This window comes from Brachyhypopomus gauderio, chromosome 16, assembly GCF_052324685.1.
Source record: "Brachyhypopomus gauderio isolate BG-103 chromosome 16, BGAUD_0.2, whole genome shotgun sequence".
In the NCBI taxonomy this organism is placed as follows: domain Eukaryota; kingdom Metazoa; phylum Chordata; class Actinopteri; order Gymnotiformes; family Hypopomidae; genus Brachyhypopomus; species Brachyhypopomus gauderio.
Genome location: NC_135226.1, coordinates 21,925,969 through 21,937,481, shown reverse-complemented (window position 1 = coordinate 21,937,481; position 11,513 = coordinate 21,925,969). Strand labels below are relative to the sequence as shown.

The 11,513-nt window shown below is 46.9% G+C and overlaps 1 protein-coding gene across 1 annotated transcript in view; it reads right to left on the bottom strand.

Moving 5' to 3' along the window:
- Window positions 1-11,195, bottom strand: part of phldb1b (pleckstrin homology-like domain, family B, member 1b) — a 71,034-nt gene extending 59,839 nt beyond the window's left edge. Inside the window, exon 1 of the mRNA XM_076977205.1 lies at window positions 10,956-11,195. The gene's annotated coding sequence lies outside the window, so the exon portion shown is untranslated. The remainder of the gene's footprint in view (window positions 1-10,955) is intronic.
- Window positions 11,196-11,513: the final 318 nt, after the last annotated feature.

The window sequence follows — 11,513 nt, the reverse complement described above, 5'->3', positions numbered from 1 at the left end:
AGGGAGACAGACAGGCACACAGACAGGCAGGGAGACAGACAGGCACACAGACAGGCAGGGAGACAGACAGGCACACAGACAGGCAGGGAGACAGACAGGCACACAGACAGGCAGGGAGACAGGCAGGCACACAGACAGGCAGGGAGACAGACAGGCACACAGACAGGCAGGGAGACAGACAGGCAGGGAGACAGACAGGCACACAGACAGGCAGGGAGACAGACAGGCAGGGAGACAGACAGGCACACAGACAGGCAGGGAGACAGGCAGGAGACATGTCTCCGCAGGGAAAGAGTGACTGCTTTGCCAGGAATGCTGAAGGTCCACTGGCCAATGTGCTGTGTATCAGCCAGCGGTGGCTCTAACCGCGCGGTGATAATCACAGTGTGCAGCGTGCGTGATGGAGCCACCGCTCCTGCCGTTTCTCTCTCTGCTCCATGTGCTTGAAATGTGCTGAACGAGTGAAAACGCAGCGAGTACTTTACCAGAGCGAACACAGAACTGGAGCGAAGAGGCTTTCAGTGGAGCTTCAGTAGCAGAGGAACCACAGACTGGCGCCTCTGCCCACTGGGGATTATTCACCAGTGACATTTCAGCCAGGCAGAGGGAGAGAGGGAGAGAGGGAGAGAGGGAGAGAGGGGGAGAGGAGAGGAGGAGAAGAGGAGAAGAGTTTTTCTGAACGTTTATCTTCATTTGCCAGCTGTCTAATCTGAGACCTCCACCTGGTGGGCAGAACACGCTAATGCTGCCCCCCCCCCCCCCCACCACCAACACATATACACATATACACACATATACACACATACACATATACACACATACACAATATATACACATATACACACATATACACACATACACACATATACACACATACACAATATATACACATATACACACATATACACACATACACATATACACACATACACAATATATACACATATACACACATATACACACATACACACATATACACACATATACACACATACACACATACCCACATATACACACATATACACACATACACAATATATACACATATACACACATACACACATATACACACATATACACACATATACACACATACACATATACACACATATACACACATACACACATATACACATACACACATATACACACATATACACACATACACAATATATACACATATACACACACACACATATACACACATATACACACATACACACATACACACATATACACACATACACAATATATACACATATACACACATACACACATATACACACATACACACATACACACATATACACATACACACATATACACACATATACACACATACACAATATATACACATATACACACACATACACACATACACACATATACACACATACACACATATACACATACACACATATACACACATATACACACATACACAATATATACACATATACACACACACACATATACACACATATACACACATACACACACATACAAACATACACACACATATACACACATACACACATATACACACATACACACATACACACACATACACACATATGCACATATAGACACATACACAATATACACACATATACACACATACACAATATATACACATATACACACACACAATACATACACATATACACACGTACACATATACATACACATATACACACATATACACACATACACATATACATACACATATACACACATATACACACATACATACACATATACACACATATACACACATACACATATACATACACATATACACACATATACACACATACACATATACATACACATATACACACATATACACACATACACATATACACACATACACATATACATACACACATATACACACATACACATATACATACACATATACACACATATACACACATACACATATACACACATACATATATACACACATACACATATACATACACACATATACACACATACACATATACACACATACACATATACATACACATATACACACATATACACACATACACATATACACATATACACACACATACACACATACACACATATACACACATACACATATACATACACATATACACACATATACACATATACACATATACATGCACATATACACACATATACACACGTACACATATAGATACACATATACACACATATACACATATACATACACATATACACACATATACACACATACACTTATACACACATACACATATACACACATACACATATACATACACACATATACACACATACACATATACACACATACACATATACATACACATATACACACATATACACATATACACATATACATACACATATATACACATATACACACATATATACACACATACACATATACACATATACACACACATACACACATATACATACACATATACACACATATACCCACATACACATATACATACACATATACACACATATACACACATACACATACACATATACACACATATACACACATATACATATACATACACATATACACACATATACATACACATATACACACATACACATATACATACACATATACACACATATACACACACATACACATATACACACATATACACACATACACATATACATACACATATACACACATACACATATACACACATACACATATACATACACATATACACACATACACATATACATACACATATACACACATACACATATACACACATATACATACACATATACACACATATACACACACATACACATATACATACACATATACACACATACACATATACACACATATACACACATACACATATACATACACATATACACACACATATACACACATACACATATACACACATATACACACATATACACACATACACATATATATACACATATACACACATACACATATACATACACATATACATACACATATACACACATACACATATACACACATATACACACATACACATATACATACACATATACACACATATACACACATACACATATACATACACATATACATACACATATACACACATACACATATACATACACATATACACACATATACACACATACACATATACATACACATATACACACATACACATATACATACACATATACACACATATACACACATACACATATACATACACATATACATACACATATACACACATACACATATACATACACATATACACACATATACATACACATATACATACATATATACACACATATACATACACATATACATACACATATACACACATATACACACATATACACACACACATATACACACACATATAGACACATATAGACACATATACACACATACACACATATACACACATATACACACATACACACATATACACACATACACACGTATACACACACATACACACAGCCCCGTCGACAGGGGGGGACAACCGGGTCTGTTGTCCCGGGCCCTAGGGCCAGGGGGGCCCAACAAAGAGCCGAGCAATTTATTTTTTATTTAAAGTCTATAATTTTTTAATAATCTTGAAATCTTTCATTAATATAAAATTATGTACTCAAAATAAGCTCAATGGTTAAAATATATATGTTTTTTTACCTATCTGCATATTTTCCATTAAGTGCATACACCCCCGCCTCCCACTGAAAAATGGTTTGATCCAGCACCGACCGTAACCGGCTGGTACCCGCCCAACAGCGGGAAATACAGTGGTGGATAGTTAAAGTAAATACAGAAATCTGGAGCGCAGAAAAGAAAGGAAAAACATTTACCTGACGAATTTTAAAGTTGCATTGTGTTCCAGGTTTGAAAAGTGCTTGAATTTAGGCTAAAGTACTTGAAAATGCTTGAAATTGTAACTACGTTTCACAACAAATAGCTGTCTGACTGAACAGTTCTCGTGAAGACGTTAAGATTGGGCGTTTTGAAAATAAACAACCATTAAATAATGTGATAAAAAGTGAATTGTTTCGAATCATTTCGAGTATATGTATAAATATTTAACTTAATTAAGTTTAACGTGCTGGAAAATATTGAAATGGACCTTGAAAGTGACGTACAAGTGCTTTAATTCCACCTTGTAAAGGTGTATGAACCCTGAAAACATGACTTTGTTCATGAAACTTTCTTGTCCCGGGCCCCAGCAAGACTGTCAACGGGCCTGCATACACACATACACATATACACACATATACACACATATACACACACATATACACACACATATACACACATATACACACATACACACATATACACACATACACACATATATACACACATACACATATACACACATATACACACATATACACACATACACACATATACACACATACACACATATATACACACATACACATATACACACATATACACACATATACACACATACACACATATACACACACATTATATACTGGTACACAGGACCCATGTTGAGGTCCATCACCGTGACTCCACCGTTGCAGAAGCAAAGATCTTCAACAGTATGTAGACAAACCCTCTCACTGCCAGTGGCTGCTGGAACATTCACAGGACACACAGGACACACGGGACACACAGGACACACGGGCCACGGGACACACAGGACACACGGGACACACAGGACACACGGGCCACGGGACACACAGGACACACGGGCCACAGGACACACAGGACACACGGGACACACAGGACACACGGGCCACGGGACACACAGGACACACGGGCCACAGGACACACAGGACACACGGGACACACAGGACACACGGGCCACGGGACACACAGGACACACGGGCCACAGGACGGAGGAGAAGGGAGCTGGGGGAGGAGTTGGGGGCTGGGGTGTGTGTGTGTTGGGGCTGGGGGAGGGGCTGGGGGAGGAGTTGGGGGCTGGGGTGTGTGTGTTGGGGCTGGGGGAGGGGCTGGGGGCTGGGGGAGGAGTTAGGGGCTGGGGGAGGAGTTGGGGGCTGGGGGAGGAGTTGGGGGCTGGGGGCTGGGGTGTGTGTGTTGGGGCTGGGGGAGGGGCTGGGGGCTGGGGGAGGAGTTGGGGGCTGGGGGAGGAGTTGGGGGCTGGGGGCTGGGGGTGTGTGTGTTGGGGCTGGGGGAGGGTTTGGGGGAGGAGTTGGGGGCTGGGGTTTGTGTGTTGGGGCTGGGGGAGGGGCTGGGGGCTGGGGGAGGAGTTGGGGGCTGGGGTGTGTGTGTTGGGGCTGGGGGAGGGGCTGGGGGCTGGGGGAGGAGTTAGGGGCTGGGGGAGGAGTTGGGGGCTGGGGGCTGGGGTGTGTGTGTTGGGGCTGGGGGAGGGGCTGGGGGCTGGGGGAGGAGTTGGGGGCTGGGGGAGGAGTTGGGGGCTGGGGGCTGGGGTGTGTGTGTTGGGGTTGGGGGAGGGGTTGGGGAGTGTGTGTTTGGGGGGGTGTGTGTGTTGGGGCTGGGGGAGGGGTTGGGGAGTGTGTGTTTGGGGGGTGTGTGTGTTGGGGCTGGGGGAGGGGTTGGGGAGTGTGTGTTTGGGGGTGTGTGTGTTGGGGCTGGGGGAGGGGTTGGGGGCTGGGGGCTGGGGTGTGTGTGTTGGGGCTGGGGGAGGGGTTGGGGAGTGTGTGTTTGGGGGGTGTGTGTGTTGGGGCTGGGGGAGGGGTTGGGGGAGGGGTTGGGGAGTGTGTGTTTGGGGGGTGTGTGTGTTGAGGCTGGGAAGGACATGAGTTGACAGGATATTGAGGAGCAGACGAAAAATAACTTGACATTTCTGTGAGCATATGATTATGGCCACAGACGTGGGAGACTCGAGCACTGCTTCAGAGTGCCACAAGTATGAGGCAGATGGCTCAGGGGACACACTGGCAAAGCAATAAATGTATATTTAGGCAAAAATGTGTAGGCAGCAAATTCCGCACACTTCCAAATTATGTAACGACATTTGGACAGTGTACAAAACCTCTTTTGTAGTCTGAGAGTACAAAATTTGTGTGCATGACCATGGAAAAACTTAAATATTTGAACAGGGTTTAAATATTTCTAGTAATATTCTCCTGTGATCTTTTCTGCACCGATCCTTTATTCTGTTCCGCCTCAGCACTTTTAAGTCAGAAAATAAAACATCTACCAGGCTTGGGAGAGGCTCTCGGGGGCATTTTATAATGCCAAAGGCAGTTTCTGGCATCCGCCATGCACTGATGCTCATTGTGTTGGTGAGGTCTAAGCTGTAGGGAGTGTTGGGCCCTCAACACATCCTCACACGGGCCAGTCACAGAAGCACAGTCAGAGATTTCTATGGGCATGTGTCTGTTAATGTCAGCAGAATAGACCCCCTTCATTATGGAGCACAGAGAATCAAAGGAAGCTGTAAACTAGGTTAGAAGGCCCGCGAGGGGGAACATAAACAGGGGACAGGATGGACGTCTTGGGGGAGAATCGCAGCTCTGTGCTGTTGGACATCAGGCCTCCTGCCTGTTTATCTCTTCTGACCCACAACCAAGATGATCCTTTAGAGAAGAACTAGGAAGCTATTACTGGTGTTCCTGGGTGTCCCTTCAGGCCCGATGTTCCATGTAGACCCAAAAGTCTTCCGTGACCATTCTTAACAGGAAAAAGATCCAAATCGTCTCACTTTTAAAATGGACTCTCACATCCACAACAATACCAAGTTACATAATTGAGGGGATTCCTTAACGTCTGGCATCATGTCAAGCCATCGTTGGAACAAATTCCAGCGTGACCCTTCATTATAGAATCACGTGGCCAGAACACAATGGATGTTCCTGTCCAACAGCACAATGTGGGTGAGGGCGATTCTGGACCAGCTGACAGAGATAACCATGCAGACAGCGGCCAGAGGAAACAAAAACAAACAGAAGACTCACTGACCAGGACGACGGGGGCCCAGAGTGTGTATATATGCAGACTTCCTGTAGGACAGAGAAAACAGGTCGCTTCCTGGGGGGAGAACTCCATCATCGCCTTGTCATGGAGACGCGTTCTCCACCTGGTGCCGAAAACACAGTTGCACCAGGCGGCGTGTGGCGTGTGAACATCAGAGCTTGGGCTTGACCTGGGTTTGCTGAAATCCACACAACGCAGAGGCTGGTGTGACCAAACACGACCAACGTGAACGGAGGAGGCACCATGTCACATGATGAAAACAAAAAAGACACCGTGGTCTGAGATCTACATGTGCAACGTTTAAGACATTAGATATTGTCCTTCGGCTTAGACCACAGCCCTGAATAGGGAATGATGGAATGACTGGTGAAAGACCTGCCCCACTAACACCTCCCTGGTGAAAGACCTGCCCCACTAACACCTCCCTGGTGAAAGACCAGCCCCACTAACACCTCCCTGGTGAAAGACCTGCCCCACTAACACCTCCCTGGTGAAAAACCTGCCCCACTAACACCTCCCTGGTGAAAGACCTGCCCCATTAACACCTCCCTGGTGAAAGACCTGCCCCACTAACACCTCCCTGGCGAAAAACCTGCCCCACTAACACCTCCCTGGTGAAAGACCTGCCCCACTAACACCTCCCTGGTGAAAGACCTGCCCCACTAACACCTCCCTGGCGAAAAACCTGCCCCACTAACACCTCCCTGGTGAAAGACCTGCCCCACTAACACCTCCCTGGTGAAAGACCAGCCCCACTAACACCTCCCTGGTGAAGGACCTGCCCCACTAACACCTCCCTGGTGAAGGACCTGCCCCACTAACACCTCCCTGGTGAAAGACCAGCCCCACTAACACCTCCCTGGTGAAAGACCTGCCCCACTAACACCTCCCTGGCGAAAAACCTGCCCCACTAACACCTCCCTGGTGAAAGACCAGCCCCACTAACACCTCCCTGTGAAGGACCTGCCCCACTAACACCTCCCTGGCTGTAGCTTCTGTTTAAGAAGGACTGAGTCAGTCTCTCCCTCTGCTCCCACTAACCCCTCCTTCCTCCTAGTTCGGGGGCAATAGAACTCTCCATGTTCCAACAGGCTCTTTCTCAAATGTTCCACTGACTTTAGCTTTTTGTTTCCTAAAAACATTGAGCTCCAGAAGCATTTCAGCACAAAGAGCTCCATTCAGCGTTCACGATCAGCGCGCAGGAGCAGAGTTGGGCCCTGAACCTCGTACGACACCAGCAGTAACAGGACGGGATCCTGCCCAACCTGTGTGAGGGACGACTGGGCATCGTCAGCCTGGTGAATCAGCTCAGTGTTCCCGCACGCAGCCCACGGCAGAGGTCGAGTGCGGCTGAAATGGCGTAGTGTCTGCTTTCAGACTGCTGGGGGTGGGAGTGGCTATCTGGCCTGTCCAATCAGCTCTGGGCATGTCTGTGTAGGTCTGGCATAACAGCGCATAATGGTACTGCTATGTGTGTTCAGCATAGAAATGCAAAATACAAATCTCAAAATGGAGACAGCGCTCTGTTTCAGACCATTTAAAGTGTAGAGAACTTTGCTTTGAGACAGCTCCATGCCTTATGTAATCTACAGTAACATCAACCCTTTTAAAATGTACACTAAAGCTCACATTGAACATCTATTCCACTCACTACCTGTTGGTTTTCAATAGTGTACATTTATATTACATTACAGGACAGTTCTGTCTTCAGGCAAACATCTGTTGACTAGATCAGTAATTAACTCTACATAAGTCCTCCAAACAAACTTACTTAAAATCCCCCTTCTGCTTGTGAAGTGATATAAGCACATTTAAGCACAGATCCAGTCAAGATTCTCCAGATCCAGTCAAGATTCTCTAGATCCAGTCAAGATTCTCTAGATCCAGTCAAGATTCTCCAGATCCAGTCAAGATTCTCCCCATCCAGTTAATATTCTCCAGATCCAGTCAAGATTCTCTAGATCCAGTCAATATTCTCCAGATCCAGTCAATATTCTCCAGATCCAGTCAAGATTCTCCAGATCCAGTCAAGGCATGGCCAGCTCTCTCAGGTTGCAGAGATCCAGGACTGCCAGGCAGCACCTGACCCCCATAATTACAAAGTTTCAGAGTGCCAATGAGCCCTCAAAAACCTCAAAAATAAAGAAGAACTACACCAACACTCACCTTTTTCGTCTCTACACCAGAAGCCAGCCGAGCTCCTGCAGGCTACGGCCCCGATGTCACGTGACCTGGAGTGACCTGTCTACTACTTGGGGCTGAGTCTTGGGAGGAAGAGTTACTAGCACTGACGGCACTGTGCGATATTCACGTTGGAATGTGCTCTTCGGCAGTGAAGAGTCCCAACGTGACCCGCCGTCCCGTCTGAGTGGGACTGTGATGTGAGGAGGAACTGAGCGGTGAGGTAACCACTTCATACTAGTAGCAGGACAGCCGCCTCGTGTCCAGACGTTTTAAAAACAGAGAGCAGGAGTCTGAAGCGTGTGGAGGTTGTGAGTGAATAATGACTCTCAGCAAATGTGTAAACTGTGTGCAGACAGTATATCAGAGAGACAGAGAGAGTGAATACCAGCAGGGTGTAGATGTTACAGCTGCTGTGAAGCCAACAATGATCTCATAGCTGCTTGCTACACACACACACACACCTTTCTGCTTCAACTTTGGTTTGCAGTTGAATGTCGGCTTCACACCAGTTTAGTTTAGTGTTGTTGCTATTTCTGACATAACCATTCCAGTCTAGTTCAGCCTAGTTCTAGTTAAGTTCCCTCAATACTGTTACACATAGTTAGTCCACCTGACTGTGCCACAAGGCGGAGTTTACGGGCCCTGGGCAGGGTATGGGGGCCACAGGCAGGGTGTGGGGGCCCCAGGCAGGGTGTGAGGGCCACAGGCAGGGTGTGGGAGCCACGGGCAGGGTGTGGGGGCCCCAGGCAGGGTGTGGGAGCCACGGGCAGGGTGTGGGAGCCCCAGGCAGGGTGTGGGAGCCACGGGCAGGGTGTGGGAGCCCCAGGCAGGGTGTGGGAGCCACGGGCAGGGTGTGAGGGCCACGGGCAGGGTATGGGGGCCCCAGGCAGGGTATGGGGGCCCCAGGCAGGGTATGGGGGCCCCAGGCAGGGTATGGGAGGCACAGGCAGGGTGTGAGGGCCACGGGCAGGGTGTGAGGGCCATGGGCAGGGTATGGGGGCCCCAGGCAGGGTATGGGGGCCCCAGGCAGAGTGTGAGGGCCACGGGCAGGGTATGGGGGCCCCAGGCAGGGTATGGGGGCCCCAGGCAGGGTGTGAGGGCCATGGGCAGGGTATGGGGGCCCCAGGCAGGGTGTGAGGGCCACGGGCAGGGTATGGGGGCCCCAGGGCCTGACAGTGCAGAACAAAGCCTTGATTATTATAACCAAGCACAGAGCAGAGGAGAGTGAAACTTCTACTCATCAAGCCTCATCTGATCAAAGAAACCCTCACCAGCCTGCTCTGTGTTGAGGGTCAGGCAGAGGGGAGGGGAGGAGTTGTTCTAATAGATCTCTCTGTTCCTATCTCTATCTCTTTCTCTATCTCTATCTCTTTCTCTATCTCTATCTCTTTCTCTCATCCTCCCATTCTCAACATTCCAGCAGAAGGTGTCCATTATGTCCATAGATCAGATAAACAAATGCCTCCATTTTTAAGGTCAGGCTGTAAAGGATACTGGGCAGTGTTAAACCGTTGAACAAACACACCAGTCCTTTCCTGAATATGAGCTGAGTGAAACTGCCTTTCTCCACATAATAAAATCATTGTATTATGGAATATAATATAATGTTCTGTGAAGAAATTTTTAGAATAACTTCATCACATAAACATTAATGAAGTCATAAGGTACCATTGAAACACAATACAGCACGCTGGGCTTCATGAGTCAGGATTAAAGACACGTCTTTGTAGTTGTAATGGGGATTTACCCCGTTCCCCCTTCTTGAAATATTACAAAACTTTAAGAATAAGCAGAAAACATAATATCAAATTTAAGAGCCTCTACAAACCTGGAAGAGTTCAGGCAGCTCAGACTCCCCTGTTAACTGAACAGCTCAGAAAAGCAATCCAGAAGTTTGGAGAAAATCCTGATGCCTGCGTGTGGGCCCAACACACTTCTCTACCTCTACCTACTCTCACTCTCTCTCTCCCTCTTTCTCTCTCAGCCTGACAGTTTCTCTCGGTCTCTCCCGTCTCTCTCTCCAACTTTCTGCCGCCACTCTTTTTGATTCACCCTCCCAATCTCTCTGACTCCCTGGTTCTCCCTCTCTCTCTCCCTCCCTCTCTCTCCCTCCCTCTCTCTCTCTCTCTCTCTCTCTCTCTCTCTCCCTCTCTCTCTTTCGCTCACACCCTCCCTGTCTCCTTGCTGTAGCCCCTCCTAGCCTGACACAAGGCTGTCATTATCCTGACTGAAGAACTCCTCTCTTGTTCACCGAGCTCACAGGTCCAGCCCTGTTGGCACAGCAGCCTGTATTAAAACTCCACTGAGGGGGGGGGGGGGGGGGGGGGGGGGGGGGGGGGGGGGACTCTGAAGGAGCTACACCCTGCTCAGTGGTGCACCACTACAG